The 15338-nt window shown below is 42.5% G+C and overlaps 2 long non-coding RNA genes across 4 annotated transcripts in view; one reads left to right on the top strand and one right to left on the bottom strand.

Annotated features, from left to right (window-relative positions):
- LOC116467458 (POTE ankyrin domain family member A) overlaps positions 1 to 2656 on the bottom strand; it is a 72851-nt gene extending 70195 nt beyond the window's left edge. For all 3 annotated transcript variants that reach the window (XR_009213215.1, XR_009213217.1, XR_009213216.1), the window contains exon 1: positions 2184 to 2656. This is a non-coding gene — a long non-coding RNA (POTE ankyrin domain family member A). The remainder of the gene's footprint in view (positions 1 to 2183) is intronic.
- A 3679-nt stretch (positions 2657 to 6335) lies between these two features.
- On the top strand, positions 6336 to 14466 carry LOC131383389 (uncharacterized). The gene is made up of 3 exons (XR_009213379.1): positions 6336 to 6542; positions 13306 to 13470; positions 14042 to 14466. It is a non-coding gene; the product is annotated as an uncharacterized LOC131383389 (long non-coding RNA).
- Positions 14467 to 15338: the final 872 nt, after the last annotated feature.

Raw genomic sequence — 15338 nt, 5'->3', positions numbered from 1 at the left:
AACAAAGGGCTTCTATATAGGACTTTGCCTGCCTTGCCTGCTTATCTGTGCAGATGCACTGTAGGCTGTCATTCCTCAGGCAGGCAGCTTCTGCAATCTGAGTTTTTCTCTAAGCTGCTCTATTTTGCAGCTGTGCACTGTAGCTGTGACTTTTCAGGCAGGCAGCTTTCCTGAGGACCAGCCTTAACTGTTTATCTATTTCTTCCTTTTCTTCTCCCTCAATATGTCTGTATCTATTGGCACCTTCAATGGCTACATATTATTCCATCCTATGAGTGCACTGAAATTTGTTTATAAAATCCACTATATGAGTTCTTCTTAAAACCTTGCTATTTTCAGCAGTACTAAGGAAAATGAATTAGATGTATCTAATAATTTCCTAAAGATACTTCAGTATCATGGAATTGTTGCATAAAGAGCATATACATTTTTAACGTAGCACTTACCACCAAATTGTCTATTTGAAAAGCCATCAGCAACTTAAAACGCTTTTTACTCAGCCTTATAAGTACCATTGCTCTTCATCCTCACAACTTTGTAGATAAAAAATAGTATTTTAATCCTCTTTTAACTTAAATTCCTTCTCTTACCGGGAACACTAAATATGTGCATAGGTCAGCTGTAGAGCTGTGTTTTCCTATGTGCATAGGTCAACTGTAGAGCTGCAAACAAGTACTTTGCCCAATTTTAAGTTAGGCTTATTTCCTTGTTGATTTGAAATAATTCTCTGTAAAATGAAAATACATGGTTCATCTGGTATGTGTATATACATGTATGTTGTAAATACGTTGCAAGTTTGTTGTGTTTTGTCAATTTTTTTCTTATATATGGGGTGTTTCAATTTCTATTTTGCTAAACCAACCTTCAAAATGCTTGCTTCTGAGTTCCTTAGGAAGGTCTTTGTCAACATAAAAATGTATCTGTATAAACAGGCACTTGTGTTTTCTTCTGGTAGGTTTTCTTATTTTGTATACTTAAAATTTTTAATCTACATTCCATTCGGAACCTATTTTTGTGACATATTTAGCTAGTTTTCTCCAAACAGCAGACACTCCATTTACAAATAATTCATCTTTTTCTACTAATATGAAATGTCACCATTATCAAGTGCTAAATTCTTTTATATATTTGGGTATTTCTGGATTTTGTATTCTGTCTCATTCATGTACGTCTTCCAGCTGTTAGTAAACCATTTGTAGAAATTAAAAGCACATTTTGGTATCTACAAAGGCAAATTGGTTTTCATCGCATTACAAAAAATTTTAATGTGATCATAACAATAAAATACAGCATGTGTAATTTTTAAATGTTAAAACTTTGGTGCTTTTATTTGGGTTAGGTGACATTGATAAATGCAGAAAGAGCTCCCATCTTGAGAAAAATAATTCTTCCTATTCAAGAGCACGAACCACCTTCCCACTTTAATGTTTCTTTCTAAGGTTCCTCAGTGAAGTATATATTTACATAGGGATATATGGATATAAAATGGATATTGGATTTTATCCAAAGAATTTGTAGCTCAGAAGTTAATATATTACGGGAACTATTTCTCTCATTATACACTTTTCTATAATGTGAATAACATGTTTTAAACTGTGCACTTTAAAAATAAAATATCGGGCCGGGCACGATGGCTCACGCCTGTAATCCCAGCACTTTGGGAGGCCGAGCGGGGCGGATCATCTGAAGGTCAGGAGCGCGAGACCAGCCTGGCCAACATGGGGAAACCCCGTCTCTACTAAAAATAGGAAAAAGTTAGCCAGTCGTATTGGTGCGCGCCTGTAGTCCCAGCTACTTGGGAGGCTGACGCAGGAGAATCGTTTGAACCCGGGAGGCAGAAATTGCGCCACCGCACTCCAGCCTGGGTGACAAGAGCCAGATTCCGTCTCAAAAAATAAACAAAAAAATAAAATATATAGACTTAATTTTGGAAGTTATATCACTTTAAAGTTGTCTCTAAAGTGCACTACAGGGAAATCGCGGCTGCGTGTGGTTTTCGTTTTGGGGGCTCATGAAGCTGCCTGGGCCCTGTGACTCCTCCAAGGATTCCACATCCCAGGTGCTGCGGGGCCTGCTGGGGCCAGAAAGCTGGGCCGGTGACAGGAGGGCGCACCCCACCCCATCCCCGAGGGAAGGGGCTTCTGCCAGTTCCCCATCCTCCCAGCCCCCGCCCGGCCCATTACCTCTTCTTCTTGTCTCTCTTGTCCAAGCCAGGGTCCCTGAGCATGAGGATGAGTTCCACTCTGGGAACTTTGCCCCTCCAGGCAGCTCTGTGGAGATTACCAAGATCTTCCAGGCAGACGTCGTACCCAGGCTCCAGGAAGGCGCTGTCACTGTGCTCCGCTCCAGAGCCCACGCCGTCCTCGCTGCTCCTCCCGCAGCAGGGGAAGCAGCGGCAGCACCACTTGCCCATCTTGCTCCCAAAGCCAGAGGTCTTCAAGGCAGATGCCGTCGGCTTCTTAGAAACCTCAGTCCCCACCTGCTTTTCACAGCCTCAGGAGCCTCCTAACGAATGGAACACCTCAGCCACCACCTCCAAGCAGGAAATGCAGTTTCCAAACTGTCCAAAGAGTAAGCACCAAGCCAAGCCAGGAAGGCCAAGCCAGTGCCAGCCAAGCAACGCCACGCCAAGCGAGGAACGCAAAGCCCAGCAGTTACAAGCGAGTGGCGTGCGCACCTCTGGGGGCCTCACTGCGCGTGGCAGCAACTTCCGGTGGTCAACGGCTCTCGGAGCCGGTCAACGGCAACGGAGCGTGCCTGTGCAAGGCTCTAGCGTCACCAATGTCAGCGACAGCTTGTCACCGGCCCTGCGTTCTGCCAAACCTCGTGGGAGTTGGCCCAGTGTTTGGGCCATGGAGAACGACAGGCAGCCCGTGGGAAAGCTGTCTTGTCGCAGGACGGGGCTAGAGCGGCTGGACCTTGAGAATGCTGAGGCCTCCTCTGGAGAAAGCCCCCAGACGCTCTGGCGGTGGCTCTGCGTGCCAGCGAGGCTGCAATTCCCGCGTTATTAGCAGGCAGGGCTCGCCCCAGGCAGCATCAGAGCCACGAGTGCGCAACCCGTCCGGCCTGAGGGCCCGCTCTTCCTTGGTCCCAGCCCAGACCACAGGGTCGTGGGCACTGGGCACTCGGGGGCCACCAAGTCGGGGCTGGGCGGTTGGTTACCGCCTGGTGCCGCTGCTGCCCGGCCAACCACCTGGCTCGGCCACGGCCTGGGCTTCGGCCTGGGGTCTGCGCTTCGGGCGCGCTATAGGGGCGGGGATGCCGCCATCGCCTCTCAGCAGGCAGGCGGTGAGCTCCGAGGAGAACTACCTGCAGGACGCGACAGGCAGAAGGCGTCCCGGTGTGGAGGTTCTGGGACCAGAACTCTACCAGAGCTGCGGGGCCAGACCTGGCTCCCCGCTGCGGGCGGTGCTGAGGAGCAGGACCCACAGCAGGGCCGCCACCCTCCTGCCATGCAGCCGCCCCAGGCTGCTTGACCCGGACTCTGGGCGCTTTGGTAGAAAAGTGGAAAGTGGGGCCGGGCGCTGTGGCTCACGCCTGTAATCTCAACCCTTTGGGAGGCCGAGGCGGGCGGATCATTTCAGGTCAGTAGTTTGAGACCAGCCTGACCAACATGGTGAAACCCCGTTTCTACTAAAAATACAAAATAGCTGGGTGTGGTAGCGGACGCCTGTAGTCCCCAGCTACTCGGGAGCCTAAGGCAAGAGAGTCGCTTGAACCCGGGAGGCTTGAAGTGAGACGAGATTGAGCCACTGCACTCCAGCCTGTGCGACAGAGCGAGACTCCATCTTTTTTTTTTTTTTTTTTTTTTTTTGGAGACGCAGTCTCGCTCTGTCTCCCAGGATGGAGTGCAGTTGGAGCGATCACGAGGCTGACTGCAACCTCCGCCTCCTGGGTTCAAGCGAATTATCCTGCCTCAGCCTCTGGAGTAGCTGGGATTACAGGCTACATGCGTGCGCCAACACGCCCAGCTAATTTTGTATATTTAGTAGAGACGGGGTTTCACGATGTTAGCCAGGCTGATCTCAAACTCCCGACCTCAGGTGATCCACCCGCTTCGGTCTCCCACAGTGCTGGGATTACAGGCGTGAGCCACTGCGCCTGGCCTCCATCTTAAAAAAAAAAAAAAAGGGTGAAACGTGGATTGCAGGGCCTGGGACACCCACGGGCTCTTGCTGTCTGTAGGATTAAGCCAAGTCTCTTGCTTTATGAATGAATTTTGAAAAAAAAAATCGAGAAAAAGAAAACACACTCTGTAAATCACCTTGTCCCCCTGTTGATCGCTGCACATCCCTGGCCCCAGAAGGTCTCCATGGTTTCAAAGGTTGCCAAATGACTAGGTAACAATGGAAAACAATGTGGAGGCCGAGAACTTACTAACATAGCAGAAGCTATACAAACCAATGAGATTCGATAGGAATTATTAAACAAACAGCTCAGGAAAAAATCAACTAATAAGAAGACATGACTACCACAACACATACACCAAAATCAACTCCAAAAGAGAGGGATAGTAAAGTAGCTGAGCAGGAATGCTTTAGGATGATTATCTAAGGACTTTGGAATTTCATAGCTCTGATATCTTACTTATGCTATGCTCTCTGGTGCAGGAATATTGGTAAAGTCTCAGTAAAGAGAAAAATAAAATGAATGTCTAGTCCTAATGTTATATATTAAGCCTTAACATTGTTGTCTACTCTGTCACTGAAAAATGTATCCGAAAAATGTATAGCATCTGTAACTTAAGCCACAAAAGTCTTGTTTTATAATAGCTTTATAGTCATGGTATTCGGGCCATATTTCAAATGAACTAAAGTTTGAAGATTGAAATTCTGCAGTGTGTACAACAAACACCCATAACATCAGTTTACCTATATAACAAACCTGCACATGTGCCTCTGAACTTTAAAGTTTAAAAAAAATTTTAGAAGAAATTCTGCAGTGCAGCTCTGTAACTTCACAAATAAAAAGATTATTGGGGCTAAACCTCATGGCTAAGAGCACAGCCTGGGATTAAAGGTATATTGACTGAGACCAAACCCTATTCCACTTCTTAACAGATTTGTAGTATTTCTGAATTTCACTGTTTTGATTTCTCATTTGTAAAACAGTGTTAATATAAACTAACTTCCAGGAAAAAACACTTTAGACTAATAAAAGTGCTTAGTCCTTTAAATGAAACCATTATACAAATAAACATTTCAGAAGAAAATATAGATTAACATTTATGGATGAGTGGCAGAAGATTTTTCAAAGAAAAAAGCAACAGAAGTTACAAAAGACAATATTGATAGACTGACCATATAGGAAAACTTATTAACATACATAAATAATAAAACACTCATGTGTTTTTACAATAAAAGAACTGATACATGATCAAAGAATATAAGTTCACAAAGCAACCGTAAATACCATAAACTTTCTACTCTTATTTGATAAAGACAACACTTCAGCTTCACCATCTTGCCTCAAGACATTTGCACTTCAGTTCTGTGTCATAATTTAATTCACTGGGACCTTGACATTCTCACCACCTTACAGGGCATCAAATTTACCCATTATGTGCATGAATTCATGTACCTAGGCACACAGGAAATAGAAGACAGTTTGAAAGTCCCGGTAAAAATTTTTTTTTCCACTGTTTTATGATTCAGGTCAAACTTAGACCAAATCAGTTTTACCCATTTTAAGATATATTTCCTCAAAGTTAAACAGAAATTCAAAATATTGCATTGGTATCACATGAAACTTGTTAAATATAATGTTAATAATATAACTGATTTTCACAGTGAACAAAAGTGGCTAAAACAAAATTTATGATAAGGGATAGTCAGAAGCATAGCCTAGTAGTAACATCTCACTTTTTAGAAATAAATGTTTTATAAAATCTTTTCAATAATGACATTCTTTTTGCCTTCTACATAATCCTCTAACAATTCTGTTTCTTTAAATTTTATGTGAGATAATTTTATGACATCTTAGGACACTAAAATGCGTTTATATAAAAATCTTAAAATCAAACAAGAATGAAAAAGTATACAGAAAGTCTTATATGGCGCAGACTCACCAGCAAAGACATGCCCTCTGCCAACTTCCCAAGCAGGGAAAAAAAATAAAAACTTTCAGTTACATGATATAATAACGAAAGTATATAAAATTAGCCATATACATTTGAAAAAGTCCAGTTTCTTTGTGTGATAACAGTATAAAACATGTTATTTTTCCTCAAAATTTAAGATAAGCTGGGAACCCCTGCAGTTCAGCCACTGGCTGGTGCACTGTTGCAAAGTTACACTCCAGTCTTCTCACTTCCTGCATCCTAATTTCTTCCCAGGCACTCCTGTTGAGTTTGAGCCTCAACAAGAAACTCAAGGAGGTGACAATTAAAACAACACTGAAATATCTTTGCCTGCCTTATTTGCAAGATTAAAAGGACTGATACAATTTACTGTTGGTGAAGGCTACAGGCACTATCTTGCTACCCACCCCTAAACCCTGACTCTGACCCTGACCTCATCCCACGCTTCCCTACAATCCCTCAGGTACGTCCCATTTCTGCTAAATTTTATCTTCCAAACTTCTAACCCTTAATACTCTAAATTAGAACTAAACCAACCCATCCCCAATTTAAGACTAAATCACACTAGGACATGACATCACAAGAACAGAAAGGTATAGATCAATGTCTAGTATAATTATACAATTAATAATGCTCAACAAAATAATAGTAATTGATACTAGCACATATTTAAAGAATTACACACCATGATCACTAAATACTTTTCTCAGAAAATCAAGCTGGTTTTGCACAGTAAAGCCATCCCTGCAAATAAACATCAAATAAACAGAATGAAGAAACCCACATACTCATCTCCATAGATGCAAGAAGTACTTTCAACAAAGTCAACACCATTTCGTCATAAAAACACTTGACAAACTAGGGATAGGAATTTTCTTAACCCAGCAATCAGCCTTTGTGCCAAACCCGTAACTAGCACCATCTCCATTGTTAGGGCCCAATGCTTTACTCCTGAGATCAAGAACAGGGCACCAATGCTCATTTTCATCACTGTATTCAACACTGTAGTGGAAATTCCATCCAGAACAAATAGGAGAGAAAAAGAAGTAAAGAGCATTCATTACCTGTAAGGAAGCAGTAAAACTGTCCATTCACAGACCACACAATCTATCTTATGTACAGAAAATCATGAGGAACCCCCAAAACATTATTAAAACTAGTGAATAAATTCAGCAAAGTTATAGCACAAAATGTCAACACATGGTAATCTGTTGTATTTCTAGACACTAGCAACAATCATGAGAATGTAATTATGAAAACGAGTCCAGGCTGGAGGTGGTGGCTCATGCCTGTAATCCCAGCACTTTGAGGGGCTGAGGTTGGAGGCTTGCTTGAACCCAGGAGTTTGAGGCCAGTCTGGGCAACTCAAGGAAACCCTGTCTCTACAAATAATTTAAAAATTAGCTGAGTGTTGTGTTTCATGTCTGTAGTTGTAGTTACTTGGGAGACAGAGGAGGGAGGATTGCTTGAGCCTGGGAGGTTGAGGCTGCAGTTAGTCGTGTTCACACCACTGCACTCCAACCTGGGCAACAGAGTGAATCCCTGCCTCAAAAAAAAGAAAAGAAAAGAAAATCCACTTTTAAAAATCAACAGGCCAGACACGGTGGCACACACCCATCATCTCAATGCTTTAGGAGGCCAAGAGGGGAGTATCACTTGAGGCCAGGAGTTTGAGGCCAGCCTGGGCAAGATAGCAGACCCCACCTCTACAAAAAAATTAAAAAAATTAGCCAGGTGTGGTGGTGCATACCTGTAGTCCCAGCTACTTGGTAGGCTGAGGCAGGAGGATCACTTGAGCCCAGGAGATAGAGGCTGCAGTGAGCCATAAACGTGCCACTGTACTCCAGCCTGGGAGACAGAGTGAGTCTCCCTGCCTCAAAAAAAAAAAAAAAAAGAAATCAGTATGGGTTTATTTCTGGACTCAACATTCAGTTCCATTGATCTATACATGTGTCCTTACTCCAGCATCGTGCTGTTTTTATTGCTGTTGCTTTGTAGTAAGATTTGAAATTTGGAAATGTGAGCCTCTGAGTTGGTCATTTTTTTGACATTATTTTGGCTATTCTGGATCCCTTGAAATTTCGTATAAATGTTAGGATCAGCTTGTGGATTTCTGCCAAAAGGACTTTGGGATTTTAACAGGAATTGCAATAAATCTGTAGATTGCTTTGTTTAGTACTGCCATCTTAAAAATTATTAAGTCTTCTAGTTTATGAACATGAAGTGTCTTTCCATTTATTCATGCTTTCTTGAATTTATTTCAGCCATGTTTTGACATTTTCCATATTCAAGTCTTGTACCATGGTTAAATTTATTCATAAGAATACTAGTACTGCTGATTGTTTTTTGAGAGAGCCTCACACTGTTGCCCAGGCTGGAATGCAGTGGAACGATCCTAGCTCTGCAGCCTCAATCTCCTAGGCTCAAAAGATCCACACACCTCAGCCTCCAGAGTAACTGGAACTACACATGCGTGCCACCACGACCAGCTAATCGTTAAAAATATTTTTGTAGGGACAGTGTATGGCTATGTTGCCCAAGCTTTCATTATACAATTTTTTAAAATTCTAAATTTTTTGCCATGAATTACTGTGATAGTTAAGTCTAGGTGTCAACATGACTGGATTAAGGGATACACAGAGAGCTGTAAAAGCACTATGTCTAGGTATGTCTGTGAGGGTTTTCGGAAGAGGTGTCATACTGGTGTGACATATCGTGACATATTGTAATACTGATATGACACCCATAAGGCTATGATGCCCACAATACTGACCTGACAGCCATAGACTGATATAACACGTGCAATACAGATGTGACACCCCAATACAAATGTGATACCATAATACAGATGTGACACCAACAAGACTGCTGTGACACCCATAAGACTGATGTGACACCCACAATACTGATGTGATGCCCACAATACAGATGACACTGCAAGAGGGCTATGATGCCCATAAGACTGATGTGACGTCTGCAATACAGATATGACACCCATAAGACTGATATGACACCCACAAGATTCATATGACACTCCTAAGACTCATATGACACCCGTAATACCGATATGATGCCCATAAGACTGATCTGATGCCTGCAATACTGATGACACCTGTAAGACTGATGTGATGCCTGCAATACTGATATGACACCCACAATACAGATATAACACCCGCAATACTGATATGACATCTACAATACTGCTATGACACTTGCAAGACTGCTGTGACACCCCTAAGACTCATATGACACCCGTAATACTGACACCTCCAAGACTGACATGACACCTGCAATACTAGTATGTCAGCCGCAATACTGATACAGCATCCGGATTCTCACCAGGGCGCTTGGTACACAGCTTCCACTGACCTTGATTTGGGTCGGGCTTGGCTTGTGTAATGAAGTTTGATGTTGTCTCTGCTTTATGGACATGGTATTGATGTGGTTGTTTATAATTTACTTTCCAGTAATTTCATACTTCTGGGAATCTTGCTATAGCAGTGCAAAGTGTAACTTACCCCTTCTCTTAGATTGCCAGCAGTGACTGCAACTCCATGCAAGATACTCCAGTGTATTTTACCGAAAGCAAGGAAGCTCTCCCAGCTAACCACCACATAACTCCCAAATCAGGAAATAGAAGGTTTCTACCTGACAATCTAATCCACAGATTCATTTCAATTCACTACTTGCCCCAACTGGGAGAAAAATGTCTCTATTTGGATTCAGTTTTCTTTTTTCTGGAATGTTCTTGAGCTGTCCCTCAGTTTCACAACTTTGGCAAATGACTTCCAAACTGGGTCTGCCCTGTGTTTCCTCCTGAGCAGATGCAGATGCTGCATTCCTAGTGGAAACACCCCAGCCTGATGCTGTGCTTTCCTCAGTGCAGCTCAGCTGGAGGAGCACAAATCCAACTGCCCACCACTGGTCATCTCAACTTGACAATGGAAAAATACTCATTTACAAACTGAAGGTTCATCATGTCTCTCTCTGATTTAACTTTTCCAATGGGATAATGGCATGACTGATTACTGAAATTTAATTAAGAATATACTGAGCTGGGTGTGGTGGCTCATGCCTGTAATCCCAGCACTTTGAGGGGTCTGAGGCCAGTCTGGGCAACATGGCACAATTCCATCTCCACAAAAAATACAAAAATTAGCCTGTCATGGTTGTGCGTGCTAGTCCCAGCAAGTCAGGAGACTGAGGTGCGAGGATGGCTTGAGCCCGGGAGGTTACGGTGAGCCAAGATCATACCACTGCACTCCAGCCTGGGCAACAGAGTTCCAAACCTTGTCAAAAACACAAAAACGAACAAACAAAAAAAACCCCACTCTCCATCTGACTCTCTTCAGGGAGCCAGCCAGAGAATTCTCTCTTGTGCTGCCTCCCTTATGTTTGAACCTAAGCCCCTAAATAAAAGCTTTATCTAGGAAACTTTCTCCGGGCTCATGTCACTTTGTATTACAGGAGGGTCAAGAACTTGTGGTCAGTAACAATAGCACTGACAGCTGGGTCCTGCAAAAGGTGTTTTATTTAGCAGCAATTAATTTAAAATCATTAAAGACTGGGTTATGAAAAATCGTCAAATGTAGCAATTATCTCAGTCGAAAACAAGGTAAACTAAGAAACATATTTAAAAAATATTGATGGAAACAAATTGCAAAAATACATAGGATTAAGACTGTAAACTAGTTCAACCATTGTGAAAGTCAGTGTGGCAATTCCTCAGGGATCTAGAACTAGAAATACCATTTGACCCAGCCATCCCATTACTGGGTATATACCCAAAGGACTATAAATCATGCTGCTATAAAGACACATGCACACGTATGTTTATTGCGGCACTATTCACAATAGCAAAGACTTGGAACCAACCCAAATGTCCAACAACGACAGACTGGATTAAGAAAATGTGGCACATATACACCATGGAATACTATGCAGCCATAAAAAATGATGAGTTCATGTCCTTTGTAGGGACATGGATGAAGCTGGAAACCATCATTCTCAGCAAACTATCACAAGGACAAAACACCAAACACCGCATGTTCTCACTCATAGGTGGGAATTGAACGATGAGAACACATGGACACAGGAAGGGGAACATCACACACCAGGGCCTGTTGTGGGGTGGGGGGAGGGGGGAGGGATAGCATTAGGAGATATACCTAATGTTAAATGACGAGTTGATGGGTGCAGCACACCAACATGGCACATGAATGCATATCTAACTAACCTGCACATTGTGCACATGTACCCTAAAACTTACAGTATAATAATATAAAAAAAAGAATTCTGCTGCAAACTAAAAAGAGAGAAATTGGAAGTTAAATAAGAGAAACTTTTGTGTGTGTGTGAGAGACTGGAGTTTTATTATTACTCAAATCAGTCTCCTTGAGCACTTGGGGAGCAGAGTTTTTAAGGACAACTTGGTGGGTTGGGGGAAGCCAGTGAGCCAGGAGTGCTGACTGGTCAGAGGTGAAATCATAGGGAATAAAAGCTGTCTTCCTGCATTCAATCCGTTCCTGGGTGGGGGCCACAAGATCAGATGAGCCAGTGTTTTGATCTGATGGGGCCAGCTGATCCATCAAGTGCAGGGTCTGCAAAATATCTCAAGCACTGCTCTTAGGAGCAGTTTAGGGAGGGTCAGAATCTTGTAGCCTCCAGCTGCATGACTCCTAAAGCACAATTTCTAATCTTGTGGCTAATGTTAGTCCTAGAAAGACAATCTAGTTCCCAGGCAAGAAAGAGGTCTGCTTCGGGAAAGGGCTGTTACCATCTTTGTTTAAACTATAAACTAAGTTTCTGCCAACATTAGTTCAGCCTACACCCAGGAATGAACAAGGAGGTTACAAGCAAGGTGGAGTCAGCTAGGTTAGATCTCTTTCACTGTCTCAGGCATAATTTTGCAAAGGCAGTTTCGTTCCCTCCCTTTGGGTTTTATAACACCTTAATCTTAAGGTGCAGGCTATGAAGATGGGAAAAGGCCGTTGATGGCTCTGGCTTCTTCCTGCTGACAGGGGACGTAGTGGGAATGGGAATGAACCCCAAGGTGAGAGAGTGGAACCGCTTTGCAACTGTCTGAGCGTACTCATGCAGGCCTGGCTCTTCAGTAGGCCTACAAGGAAAATGTGAACATCTAGCCCTGAAAGGTAAACACCAGCTTTGTGCCAAAATCCTAGATGCCGTGGTCTTTTCTTTCGCTGAATTCAACATATTTTGACATTGATCACTTTTTAAAAATACATTTTGCACAAGCTCACAATAAAGTATTTCAAATGCTAAAAGCAAGATATGGCACACAAATAATTTATTATTTGCCGTGTTCTTTCACTGAATTCAACATGTATTGACTAAGAGCAGTTTTCAAAGACACATCCTGTCAAACCTCAGAAAACACAATTCTGAGCATAGTAGGCCCATAAAGAAAATGTATTTAGTCTTAAAAGGTAAATGCAAGCTTTGTGCCAAAAACCCAGATGGTGTCCTGTTTTCTTTCACTGAATTCAAGATGTTTTGACATTGATCACTTTTCAAAAGCACATTTTGTACAGGCTTGGGAAAAAAATTTTCGAAGCCACGTTAGTGCCTCCAAGAAGATGTGCATATGCAGCCCTAAAGGTTATAAGCAACACATGGCACACAAAGAATGTACGACGTGCGGCTTTCTTTCACTGAATTGCACATGTATTAACTAAGAGCAGTTTTTAAAGACACATCTTGTCAAATCTCCAAAGACACAATTCGGAGCACAGTAGGCCCACATAGAAAACACTGTGCTGGGAATTAAACATAAGGCAGGGTTCTTAGTGCAATGATTTGTTTACTAAGGCAAAAGTTAATAATATTAGAAACTAGTATTGAGGTCAAATTAACAATGACCAACCAGTGCAAGGCTACTAATCTTGCTTTCTGAATGTAATGCTAGAAATTCATAAACAAAATTGGTATTTGCTTTTTTTCCCTTATTTTCTAAGATGAGTGGCAGAGCTTAAAGACAGATATTAAATAAATTCCCCATACAAATAAGGGCTAGTCATTGTACATATTCAAACATTTGTTCACTTATTTGGCAAATATCTACTAAAGGTTTATTACGTGCCAAACTCTATTTCTTCCAGTGATACGGAAGGAAAAATCAACATCTTTGCCCTTAAGGTGCTCACATTCTAGTTGTAGATATATCCCCATGGGATGTGACTGACCTGCCGACGTTATTCTTCCAGGTGAGACTGAAAAGCCCTGCGTCCTTGAGCTCATGGACGATGTGCTCTATGAGGAGGTAGAGGAGCTCTGCCTGGTACTCGACACTCCACGAAGCAACTGTCCCTTTGGGGCTGCAGTTGGTGAACAAAAAGAAACTCTCATAAGGATCCGAGATGATGCTGACAGTAAGAAGTCATTTCTTGTGCTTCCACTGTAAGTTGGGAACCGAAATCCATCCAAATCCAGGTTTTAAGGGGTTCAGAAAAATGCCCCCACCTCCCCTGCCTTCTGACTAGGGTTTTTAAGCAATTGAGAAATAGGAAAGAGACAAAGCAAATGGGAAACAGAATAACCATTAAAACTGATAAAGTTGATGTTGGAGAATATGGCTTATATCTCAACAGTGAATCCCAAACATCCATACCTGCCCTCTCCTCTATACACACCCTTGGGTACAGGGGTAGCAACAGTTTCCTCCCTCCCCACCCACCTTCAGTGGCCTGTTCACATGTACTTTATGGCACATAGGGACAGCTGGAAGCACATGCTCTCTGGGGGCTGGTTAAGTCCCAGGAAGGAGCTGGGCAACACATGCCAGCTTTTCCTTCCACACACACCCTAATTTTGAGTGAGGAGACGGAAGCCAGGAGTGTAATAGTCCTTAAGCCCCTCCCACATGGAAACAAACACTAGAAAAGGGGGAAAAGCATTCCCCTTACTAACAATTTCATTTGTCTGTGTTTTCCACCATTTTAGAGACTCTTATTAAACTTGGAGAAACCAATTTAATGTCACTGAACCCAAAGAACCTGGAAAGTCAGTGGCTATAAGAATTCCAGTGATTCACCAAGGAGACACTTCCAAGGTTTCCATCGTGAGTCCACACCAAGGATGGCTCGGCCACCTGTGGAGAATCTGTGGGGCTCCCAGGGCCTGTCTCCCGATGGATCATGCCAACTCTGTGTGCTAGTGCCACTGCCCTTGAGGAAAAGAAGAGAAACATCCAACTGAAAAAAAATAGGCACCCTCTTTGTTGGGGGGTATAAGTTTAAGGGGTACAAGTGCAATTTTGTTATATTGTGTAGTGATGATGTCTCCTCTTTTAGTACATCCATCAATCGAATAATGTACATTGTACCCATTAAAAAATTTCTCAATACCCACCCTCTGCCACTCTCCCAGCCTCCCAAGTCTTCAGTGTTTATCATTCCACACTCGAAGTTCATGTTGTACACATTATTTAGCTATCACTTATAAGTGAGAACAAACAGGATTTGACTATTTCTGAGATGTTTCAACTAAAATATAGACATATTCTTTTAAATTTATTTTCTTTAGTAAAACAACAACAATGGAATTTATTTCCAAGAATTTTTTCTTTTTGACTTACAGGGTATATGTGTTAGGACTCAGAGAAATTGTGAGTAAATGTGCTAGATGACCTTCTGTTTCGAGTTCACTTTCTATTGGTTTTATCTTCATTGCAGTTATCAGATTAAATAATTGGCTATATTTTTCTATGTCATTGCAATATGCATGATAGCTGAGATAATCTATTTTAGTTTAGAGAACACCAGCAATCTAAATCTAAACCTAGGGAATGTTGTGGTAACAAAGGACAGTAAAAGTATGGCCAAATATTAACCGCACAGACCATGAATTCTCTGGGATTTGGGAGCCACTTATAGATGTCTTTCATTCCTCTCTTTTTGCAAATGTTGGGCCATTTCACCATTTCCTTTTTTCTTTCTTTCTTTTTTTTTTTTTTTTTTTGAGACATTCTTGCTCTGTTGGCCAGGCTAGAGTGCAGTGGTACAACCTCAGCTCACTGCAATCTCCGCGTCCTGGGTTCAAGCAATCTTCCCACCTCAGCCTCCCAAGAAGCTGTGACTACAGGCACGTGCCACCATGCCCAGCTAATTTTTTGTGTTTTTGGTACAGACAGGATTTCACCATGTTGGCCAAGCTGGTTTGAAACTCCTGGCCTCATGTGATCTGCCCACGTTGGCCTCCCAAAGAGCTGGGATTATAGGCATGAACCACCAAACTCAGC

Source organism: Hylobates moloch, unplaced genomic scaffold (genome assembly GCF_009828535.3).
Source record: "Hylobates moloch isolate HMO894 unplaced genomic scaffold, HMol_V3 SCAFFOLD_4, whole genome shotgun sequence".
NCBI classification, from domain to species: Eukaryota; Metazoa; Chordata; class Mammalia; order Primates; family Hylobatidae; genus Hylobates; species Hylobates moloch.
Note: the sequence above shows the minus strand (reverse complement) of the source record. Positions and strands in the feature narration are given on the sequence as shown.